Source organism: Bufo gargarizans, chromosome 2 (assembly GCF_014858855.1).
Source record: "Bufo gargarizans isolate SCDJY-AF-19 chromosome 2, ASM1485885v1, whole genome shotgun sequence".
NCBI classification, from domain to species: domain Eukaryota; kingdom Metazoa; phylum Chordata; class Amphibia; order Anura; family Bufonidae; genus Bufo; species Bufo gargarizans.
The window spans coordinates 262,147,069-262,158,355 of NC_058081.1; positions in this window are offsets into that span (position 1 = coordinate 262,147,069).

Here is an 11,287-nt window from a genome sequence, read left to right on the forward strand (position 1 = left end):
ACACCGACGGCGACGAACTTCCAGAAACTCAGCAACTCGCAAGCAAAACTCCCGCGACTCCCGAAGCGACTCTCTCAATCAAAGCTCAGACCTCGGACGGTGCAGGAGCCAGGTAAAGGGGGTGCCCTAAATAGGCTGGAGGCGGACCTCAGCCCCTCCCACAAATCCAGGCAAACTGCCTTCACACATATATTTATATATATATATATAAAACCAACTACCTACCACTAACTGCACGTCTTTTTTCACAGAAAAAAAACTAAAAAAATGTGCAGATGTAAATGAGCACACTAGTTATCGGTGCTCTGCAGCACGCATGCACACAGATCGTGCGTGCGTGCAAAAACTGTAGTATAAAAATTTACTGAACACTGGCTAAAAATTTAACTTATAGCTATATACAGACGTGGACAAAATTGTTGGTACCCTTTGGTCAATGAAAGAAAAAGTCACAATGGTCACAGAAATAACTTTAATCTGACAAAAGTAATAATAAATTAAAATTCTATAAATGTTAACCAATGAAAGTCAGACATTGTTTTTCAACCATGCTTCAACAGAATTATGTAAAAAAATAAACTCATGAAACAGGCATGGACAAAAATGATGGTACCCCTAACTTAATATTTTGTTGCGCAACCTTTTGAGGCAATCACTGCAATCAAACGCTTCCTGTAACTGTCAATGAGACATCTGCACCTCTCAGCAGGTATTTTGGCCCACTCCTCATGAGCAAACTGCTCCAGTTGTGTCCGGTTTGAAGGGTGCCTTTTCCAGACTGCATGTTTCAGCTCCTTCCAAAGATGCTCAATAGGATTGAGGTCAGGGCTCATAGAAGGCCACTTTAGAATAGTCCAATTTTTTCCTCTTAGCCATTCTTGGGTGTTTTTAGCGGTGTGTTTTGGGTCATTGTCCTGTTGCAAGACCCATGACCTGCGACTGAGACCAAGCTTTCTGACACTGGCTAGTACATTTCTCTCTAGAATTCCTTGATAGTCTTGAGATTTCATTGTACCCTGCACAGATTCAAGACACCCTGTGCCAGACGCAGCAAAGCAGCCCCAGAACATAACAGAGCCTCCTCCATGTTTCACAGTAGGGACAGTGTTCTTTTCTTGATATGCTTCATTTTTTCGTCTGTGAACATACAGCTGATGTGCCTTGGCAAAAACTTCGATTTTTGTCTCATCTGTCCACAGGACATTCTCCCAGAAGCTTTGTGGCTTGTCAACATGTAGTTTGGCATATTCCAGTCTTGCTTTTTTATGATTCGTTTTCAACAATGGTGTCCTCCTTGGTCGTCTCCCATGTAGTCCACTTTGGCTCAAACAACGACGGATGGTGCGATCTGACACTGATGTTCCTTGAGCATGAAGTTCACCTTGAATCTCTTTAGAAGTCTTTCTAGGCTCTTTTGTTACCATTCGGATTATCCGTCTCTTAGATTTGTCATCAATTTTCCTCCTGCGGCCACGTCCAGGGAGGTTGGCTACAGTCCCATGGATCTTAAACTTATGAATAATATGTGCAACTGTACTCACAGGAACATCTAGTTGCTTGGAGATGGTCTTATAGCCTTTACCTTTAACATGCTTGTCTATAATTTTCTTTCTGATCTCTTGAGACAGCTCTTTCCTTTGCTTCCTCTGGTCCATGTCGAGTGTGGTACACACCATATCACCAAACAACACAGTGATTACCTGGAGCCATATATATAGGCCCAATGGCTGATTACAAGGTTGTAGACACCTGTGATGCTAATTAGTGGACACACCTTGAATTAACATGTCCCTTTGGTCACATTATGTTCTGTGTTTTCTAGGGGTACCATCATTTTTGTCCATGCCTGTTTCATGAGTTTATTTTTTTACATAATTCTGTTGAAGCATGGTTGAAAAACAATGTCTGACTTTCATTGGTTAACATTTATAGAATTTTAATTTATTATTACTTTTGTCAGATTAAAGTTATTTCTGTGACCATTGTGACTTTTTCTTTCATTGACCAAAGGGTACCAACAATTTTGTCCACGTCTGTATATATATATATATATATATATATATATATGTATGTATGTATATATAAATATAGAGCTCTCTATATATTTATATAAACCCCTAACTACAGTTTCTTCCTTTTGACAAAAAAAAAGAAAAATTGGCCAAAAAAATTATCACAGATGTGGGGAAAAAAAGCGCTAAAGATAATCCCCAGGTGCTGATCAGGCAAGTATGCACTAAACAGCACTTGGCGGTCATAGCTCGCAAGCAGAAAAAGTTGTGCAGAGCTGGAAAATTGTAAAAAAGAATAATAATAAAAAAAAATTGCACGGACCAAATGGCGTCCGTAAAAAAAGGACAGGAGGAAGGAGGGCCGGAAAGGGACAGGGACAGAGGGTGGTTTAGGGATCTAGAACTGCTGCAAATGGAAAAAAAAAAATCACTGCAGCAGTTCCAGTTCTCTGTATGCAGTCTCCAACTGGAATGGCTGCATGCAGGGAAGTTCAGCCCTTTCCTGTGCAGCTATAGCGCTGCCATTGGCTGGAGAGTTGTTCCAGCCAATAGCAGCGCTGGCAGGGGACGCCAAACACTGGTGTCCCCTGCCTGACCCAGGGGGGACAGGTGCTGACAATTTCAGCACCAGTCACCCCTGTACAAACCCTGTTCCACCCCACTGCAGTTTCTTGGATGAATGAAAAATCACCCGGAGCTGCGATTGGCCGGTCTGCAGAAATCGGCCAATCGCAGCGATCGATGGTGCAGGGGGGCGGAAAAACTTCCCTGTACCTCTAGGGAAGATAGCTGCCTGTCGTCCTGAGCAACCATCGTCACCCGGTCACATAGCGACTTCACTCAGGGACCGTGTGAACACCCCTCCGTAGCTGTACTGCGCTGGTATTTTGTACCTAGTTCGCAGCGCCGTACAGCTAACCTAATACTTTTATCTAGATAAGCTACTCAAGTTTTCTTACTCCTCTCTCCTACTGGAGTGAGATTGCAACCTTTTTGTTTTCAAAATGCATTAGTGATAGTGGAGTTCAACTCATTAACATAGCTAAGCATGCCCAGTTTCCCACTCATATTTCATAAATCTGAAGTGAGTGGTGTAAAAATGCAAACATTTTTTGCACATGTGAGCTCAAAAAGTCTCAAAAGCACTATTTTGTGACTTTTTTAAGCCAGAATTGTGGAGTGAAGGCATGATAAATCAGGTCTTACTAACCCTAATTTTTGATCCTGGGCCGTATGGGCAATACCAGGAGCCAGTGGGCGAATTACAGGAGCGCAAGGTCTGACTCATGCGCATCAGGCTGGCGCTTGCTCACTTCGCTCAACGAAGCCGCTGCCAGGAGTTTGCGGAGCAGCAGGCTGAGCCTAGTGCGCAGGCACGGGATCTGGCAGAGGTACGGGTAGGATTGTGGAGGCGGCGCTGAGCTAGGAAGGTGGTGCTGGGCACCGGATGGCGAGGGGTGCGGCAGGGCACCCTGTATTAACTGACCTCCCCTTGGGCACCTTAAGTGAGTGATTGACAGGTTACAGAAACCTGTTTTTTTGTGCAAATAGAGCCACAGTGAAGTTTAATAATGCCAGTTTAGGATTATTCTTATTACTCCGGACATGAGCATATGTTTAGGTTATAGGGGTAAAATCTCATGACAGAATCCCTTTAAGAGATTCTTATGTATTGAAGAACTTCCTTGGATTCTTTTTGGATTTTATTTCTGACAGTGCTCAGTATTCAGACTAAAGCTGAAGTGATTTTACACACAGATTTTGGACTAAACAGACCGATCTTACAGCACACGGAAAATGATCTGAGTTAGAAGTAAATTCTCTTGTTTCTAATCTGTTGTGATCCTCCTACAATAAAACATTACATTCCCTTTCAGATACAGTTTAAATTCTACAATGATTGTGAATGACAGACAAATCATTACACATAACAGATCATTTTTCTGGTTCATATACAAGCACTAGTTTATATTGATATTGGTGTGATTGGTCAGCTATTTGTATATGTAAAAGTACCCTATGACAGTCACAATTAGAAGTTAACAGAAGGAAGAGAAGTGTGATTTTGGGATGACTGACAAAGTTGTAGAAGCTTTAAAGGGAGGTCCTGAAAGGATGTGCATGCATTTGCTTCCTGGCTTATAAGATGAAGTGACATATTTTTTATCAGCTCCAGGCCAGGGGGACAGTGTCACAAACTTACCTGTCTGGGCTTCACCGGTGAGATTTCCAGTTTTGGCCCGACTACGCTGGGAGAGATTTGCATGCTAAGCCACGCCTCGTTGTGACGCGACAGCAGGCGTGTGCTGGAGGAGAATAGCAGTGGGATAATTGCTCAGCTGCTCTATTCCTGTGTGCTAGTGTTCTGGCTAATGGAGTGTTGAGTCCTGACCTATCAGGTCCTGATCCTGGGACTCGGTGCTCTATTTAAACCCCTTCCTGTGGCCATATACCAGTGCCAGTGATAGTCTTGTTTGGGCACACTAGCTGGGTTCTTAGATTTATTTGGATTTGTTTGTGTTTTTGACCTCGACTTGTCTTTTGACCACTCTCTGTCTCACGTGATTAGTACTATGCATCCCGCTTGGCATTTGATCATGGATTGTCTTTTAACTACTCCCTGTCTCTCATTTTTGTACTGCGTTGTCCACCTGGTTCTGACCCATTTTTGTACGACTATCCTTTTTGTGTTGTTATTGTCTTTTGATGTTTGTCTGTCTCTGCACCTTAGTAGCATAGGTACCGCCGACGAGTTGCGGTCTTGCTATCAAGGTCTTGAACTAATTAAGGAAAGTGGGCTGGGTTCCACATCAGGGCTCACTGTCCATATCTGTCCCTATCTACAAGTGTTACACACAGTAGCTTGTATTACAAAAACTGTACACAAATAAAGACAAGTACCACAAGCTAATGACCTCCTCACTTAGGTGGGACAGGGATTGGATGACCCCCTAGTAAGGTGTGGATACCTTTTTAAGGCACTATTAATTACAAATTTTTTAATCTTAAAAATATTAAAATAGACAAATCACTTTCACACTTGCGTTCTTTTCTTCTGGCATAGAGTTCCGTCGTCGGGGCTCTATGCCGGAAGAATCCTGATCAGTTTTATCCTAATGCATTCTGAATGGAGAGAAATCCATTCAGGATGCATCAGGATGTCTTCAGTTCAGGACCGGAACGTTTTTTGTCCGGAGAAAATACCGCAGCATGCTGCGCTTTTTGCTCTGGCCAAAAACCCTGAACACTTGCCGCAAGGCTGGATCCGGAATTAATGCCCATTGAAAGGCATTGATCCGGATCCGGCCTTAAGCTAAACGTCGTTTCGGCGCATTGCCGGATCTGACGTTTAGCTTTTTCTGAATGGTTACCATGGCTGCCGGGACGCTAAAGTGTAGTGGGGAGCGGGGGATCAGTATACTTACCTTCCGTGCGGCTCCTGGGGCGCTCCAGAGTGACGTCAGGGCGCCCCACGCGCATGGATGACGTGATCGCATGGCACGTCATCCATGCGCATGGGGCACTCTGACGTCATTCTGGAGCGCCCCGGGAGCCGCACGGACTGTAAGTATGCTGCTCCCCCGTTACCCGCTACTACTATGGCAACCAGGACTTTAATAGCGTCCTGGCTGCCATAGTAACACTGAACGCATTTTGAATACGGATCCGTCTTTAAATGCTTTCAGTTCACTTGCGTTTTTCCGGATCCGGCGTGTAATTCTGGCAAGTGGAGTACACGCCGGATCCGAGCAACGCAAGTGTGAAAGAGCCCTAATCCAGGAGGCATACACCCCCAAATTCTAAGAGAATTAAGTAATGTGAAAAACAGACCCTTATTTAAAGGGACTCTGACAGGGCCAATAAGCATATTGAGGTATATATATGGCAGTACAGGTCTTATAATGGGTATTACAATCATATAAGTATCCCCCCTGTCCACATTATACATACAGTAAACTTTAAGTTTTATAACCTGCTTTAACGGTCTTCAATCTGCCCAAGGGGCGGCGTTTCACCTCTCTTGCGCCCAGCCAGCCTCCCCAACTGCCGCTTTGAAGCGCCGCCCAGCTCATGAATATTCAGTTTGCTGGGCGGCTTCTGCGGTCCCCGCTCTGAAGCGCTTCGCTTAACAGTGCCCGGCGCATGCGCCGGATCTTGTGAAGTCCGGTACAGTAAGCGCCGCCCAGCTCATCAATATTCACTTTGCTGGGCGGCGCTTACTGTCCCCGACTTCACAAGATCCGGCGCATGCGCCGGGCACTGTTAAGCGCAGCGCTTCAGAGCAGGGACCGCAGAAGCCGCCCAGTAAACTGAATATTCATGAGTTGGGCGGCGCTTCAAAGCGGCAGTTGGGGAGGCTGGCTGGGCGCAAGAGAGGTGAAACGCCGCCCCTTGGGCAGATTGAAGACCGTTGGAGCAGGTTATAAAACTTAAAGTTTACTGTATGTATAATGTGGACAGGGGGGATACTTATATGATTGTAAATACCCATTATAAGACCTGTACTGCCATATATATACCTCAATATGCTTATTGGCCCTGTCAGTGTCCCTTTAAGGCTTATGTACATTTTCAGGGGCAGTTTTTTTTATGATTGCATTTTACTCATTTTGGGATAAAAATAATTTTTTCATTTGGTCTTTATTAAAAATATTAAGCTGTTTTGTCACAAAGGGTTAACTGTTTTTCTACCTGTGTGAATGGTGATTTGTGCTTTTCATCTAATTACCCTTATCTGTAAATTACTAAAAGGTCATAAACACTTATTTCAGTCACACTCTTATCAGTAAAAAAAAGAATTACCGTATTTTTCACCCTATAAGTGGGGGAAAAATAGCAGTGCGTCTTATGGGGCGAATGCTGCGACCGTCGGGTGTATGACTGAGAGGAAGGAGGGGCTGGCGGCCGGCATCTGGTTCTGTAATGGCAGCTGGCCCGGTGCAGTCACTGTATTTTACTAATACCGGGCCCCGCTCACTGTAGTATAATCATATCTAACTTGTGGGTATTATTAAAGTATTTAAATCCTCTTAAATCCAGCGCTGTACTACTTACTACTAACTTCTTGGCAGTCAGGAGGCCAGGCGGGCGGGCCCTCGCAGAGTAGCTCACTACCTCACGCGCCTGCTCTGCCCACTTTATGAATGAAGCAGGCGGCGCAGGCGCAGTGAGCGTAGTGAACTACGCTGCGAACGCTCGCCTGCCCGGCCTCCTGACTGCCAAGAAGTTAGTAGTAAGTAGTACAGCGCTGGATTTAAGAGGATTTGAATACTTTAATAATACCCACAAGTTAGATATATTTATACTACAGTGAGCGGGGCCCGGTGTAGTAGAATACAGTGACTGCACCGGGCCCCGCTGCCATTACAGAACCAGATGCCGACCTCCTATCACTACACAGGGACACTGTTATGGGGGATCTGTGGATGACACATTAGATAAGCTGCTATATATGTGTCATCCACAGATGCCCCCATAACAGTGCAATCCACAGATGCCCCCACAATGATGCCCCATAACAGTGCCATCCACATATGCCCCCATAACAGTGCCATCCACATATGCCTCCATAACAGTGCCATCCATAGATGCCCCCATAACCGGGCCATCCACAGATGCCCCCATAACAGTGCCATCCACAGATGCCCCCATAACAGGGCCATCCACAGATGCCCCCATAACAGTGCCATCCACAGATCCCCCATAATAGTGTCATCCACAGACCACCATTAGTTCAAAATCCACCAAAAGCACACCTTATGGTTCAAATTTTTTTTCTTCTTATTTGCCTAAAAAACCTAGGTGCGTCTAATGGGCCAGTGCGTCTTATGGGGCGAAAAATACAGTAAGCTATAATGTGTGTTTATAAGGTCAGAGATAAGGGATAAGTAGCCATTAGCTCCCTGCCCGATGGAGCAGAGAGAAAATTCAGAAGGAGATACTAGATAAATTCTAAAATTTCACACAGAGAAGATATAGACAGATTCAACAGAATCACGTTATAAATAGAATCAAACTAAGCATAGGAAACGAACATGACTTTAAAAATACCTTTAATGTCAAAGTAATGGGTATTGGTACAACGGTACCTATTAACTAACAATATGTGATGTAATCCTCCAAGGGAGATACAGTATATTAGTAATAATATGGCGACGGGAAAAAGATCAAGATGAATCAGGAGAGGAGGATAGTCAGGGGACCACAGGGGATACTATCCCTGTAATGCCCTAACCTATCCTCAGCCCAGGGTTGCCCCCTGATGGTGGAGGATCCCTGTCCCCGTGCATAATCCTAGAATATCCCTGTTAAAACCCTATAGAAGGGGAACAGTAAAAATAATCAGAAATCAGATAAGGAAAAAGGATAATACATGAATATAAGGATAATGTCTGGTGTGCCACAGATAATCATACACCAACACTTCTTTAGACGAAAAGAAAAACCCTACACGTATTACCTAAGGCAAGGATCATCAGGGGGTGAAATTGATAACACAGTAATGAAAAAATTGATAATATAGATTTTTTACTTAGCTCCCCATCCGGATACACGGAAGCATTGGTCTTGGCTGAATAATGATATCATGCTGCCTAGAATATTGATAAACCAATGCTCCAGCTTCCCTGGAGCATGTCGTCCTTGGTCTCCTCCCCCCAGCCATGGACAACACCAGGGATACCTGAAAAGTTTAAAGTCCCCCTCAAAGCCTGCTCTTTTTGCTCCTCTTCCTCCCCCAGCCACCATCCTCTGACTGACTCCTCACTCCTGCTGACTTGTCTTAGATGGAGTAGCCCCCCCTGGGAATTCATTCAGCATTGCGACTTCCTCATCTTCCAGCTCCTGCTCCTCGACGGCTTGATCAATGACATGACTCAATATACGCTCCAGAAAGAAGGCGTAAGGTACGATGTCACTGAGGGTGCCCTGGCTGCAACTGACCAGTTTGGTGATCTCATAAAATGGCTGCAGAAGTCTGCATGCATTGAACATGAGCAGCCACGGGTGCGGTGAAAAGAAACCAAGCTCCCCAGAACCTGTCCTGCTGCAGAGTTCGTACAGGTAGTCATTAACGGCACATTGCTGCTGGAGCAGACTATCAAGCATATAGAAGGTGGAGTTCCAGCACGTCGGGCTGTCACAAATCAGACATCTGACGGGCAGGTGGTGTCACTGCTGAACGTCAGCAAGACGAGCCATGGTCGTGTAAGAGCTTCTAAATTGGCCAGTGACTGTAAGAGCTTCTGATGGGCCTGTGACTGCAGAACTGAAAGCAGTGCAGGACCGGTGTGGCTCTTGGCTTCCAGGCATAACAGCCGCAGCATGGCAACGTCTCACCTGGCACGTCAAATAGGTTCTGGGGAGCTTGGGTTGTGCAGTAGAAGAGGTGGTTAGCAGTGGAAAAGGAAGAGTCAGCTGAGGAGTAGACGGATTATAGAGTAGGAGGAGGAGAAGAAGAGGCAGGCCTGCATGCAATCCGTGGAGGTAACACCAAATCCACACGGGTGCCATGGAGTACATGCTTGACAGCCGTCAGAAGGTTAACCCAGTGGGCATTAAAAGTTATGTGCCTTCCCTGCCTGTGTTTGCTAGACCACGTGTCTGTGGTCAGATGTATCTTGGCACGGACACTGTGTGCCAGAAATATATTCACTTGCTGCTGAAAGTGGCCATATAGCTCTGGGATGCCCTTCTGGGAGAAATATATTATTCTGGAGACTTTCCATTGCGGTGTGCCAATGGCCACAAATTTTCTAAAGGCCTCTGTGACGGACTGAACCGTCAATGGGCTGCTGGAGAAGCCTGAGGGCCAGCCTCTTTCCTACGGACTATGGACCCAGAACTATGGAGACTCCTCAGACCTTTTAGTGTTAACTCTGCACTGAGACTCCCACTGATTGTGTTAGTGATGGGATTAAGATAGCTGACTTTAGGAGCAGCCGACTCCTAGATGAGTAGATCACCCTATGATACACTCAGGAGATAATCCCATCACATGTGTCTCCTGTCTCCCTATTCATTCATTCATTATGGAGGGTGTGAAGATGTCTGTTTGCATGTTGTTCATGGTTGATTAATTTATGTTGTTAGACTTCTTGAACTGTATATATACTGAGTTGATCTTCAATAAAGTGAGTTCCTGTTTTACCCTCAATATAGAGTGTCATTTCATGTGTGGGTGAACAGCTATATTTACTCTGGGGATTGCTATCGCTATTATACTCCCCTGAGATTACAACACGATTCTACCCACTGGAAGTTGGATCCTGGTCTTGGGCCCAGGGTGGGTGGAAGATGGCGAGACCTCAAATAATCTGCGGTGGTTCGTGGGGTCGGCAGTGATTACAGTGTCAAGAGGAGTGCTTGGAGCCCTCAGGAAGCACTAGGAGCATCCATCAACGGAGGTACCCAGTCGGGGTGCCAGGAGATCCTTTACAGCCTCCGAGTCCACCAGTTTATATGGCAGTAGTTGGCAGGCTATCAGTTCCGACAAGCCAGCGGTCAGCCATTGGGCAAGAGGGATATCTGGCGTCATCAACTTTTTGCGCTCGAACATTTGGGCCACGGAAGCCTCCCTTCTGCCAGATTAACGCAACGACAGCACGGTGGAAGGTGAAGTGAAGAACAAATGGGAGGAGAGAGGAGAAGGAGAAAAGGCAGGATGTGGAGTGCTGGGAGTGTTGCTTTGTGGGTTCTGACGGCGTTGCTCCCGCTGGGCTCAGTGATGGGAGGCCAGGTGCCTTCTTAAGACGGTCATCCCTAGGTGAGTGTTGGGCTTACCGCGATTTATGTGTTGACAGCACAGGCTGCAGGTGGCAACACTATCGTCAGCAGCTGACTCGTTAAAAAAAAGCCCACACTGCGGGGCCATGTGTCTGCATCTTGGGAGCGTAAGATTTGACTGTGCATTGTGGATGGCTCGCTCTAGATACATTTGCAGTCTACTTTTTGCCTCCGTTGCACAGCGAGCTCTGCCTACTTCTCTGTCTTCTCCCTATCTGCTGCTCCATCTCTCCCTCTATACTCCCCTCCTCTTCCTCTCTTGTGGGCACCCACGTGACATCCATCGACACGTCATCATCGTCACCTTCACCACCACTGACATTAGAGATCTAGGAGTAGGCAGCCACATCGAGGACCACCCTCCTTGGGCTGATCTGGGAACTGTTGTCAGACCGCTGGGTGGTGGCTGTTGCTACCTCCTCTTCCTCTACCTCCAAGAATGGCTGCACATCGGTAAGTTCTGGGAATGGATGGGAAAATAATTCCTCTGA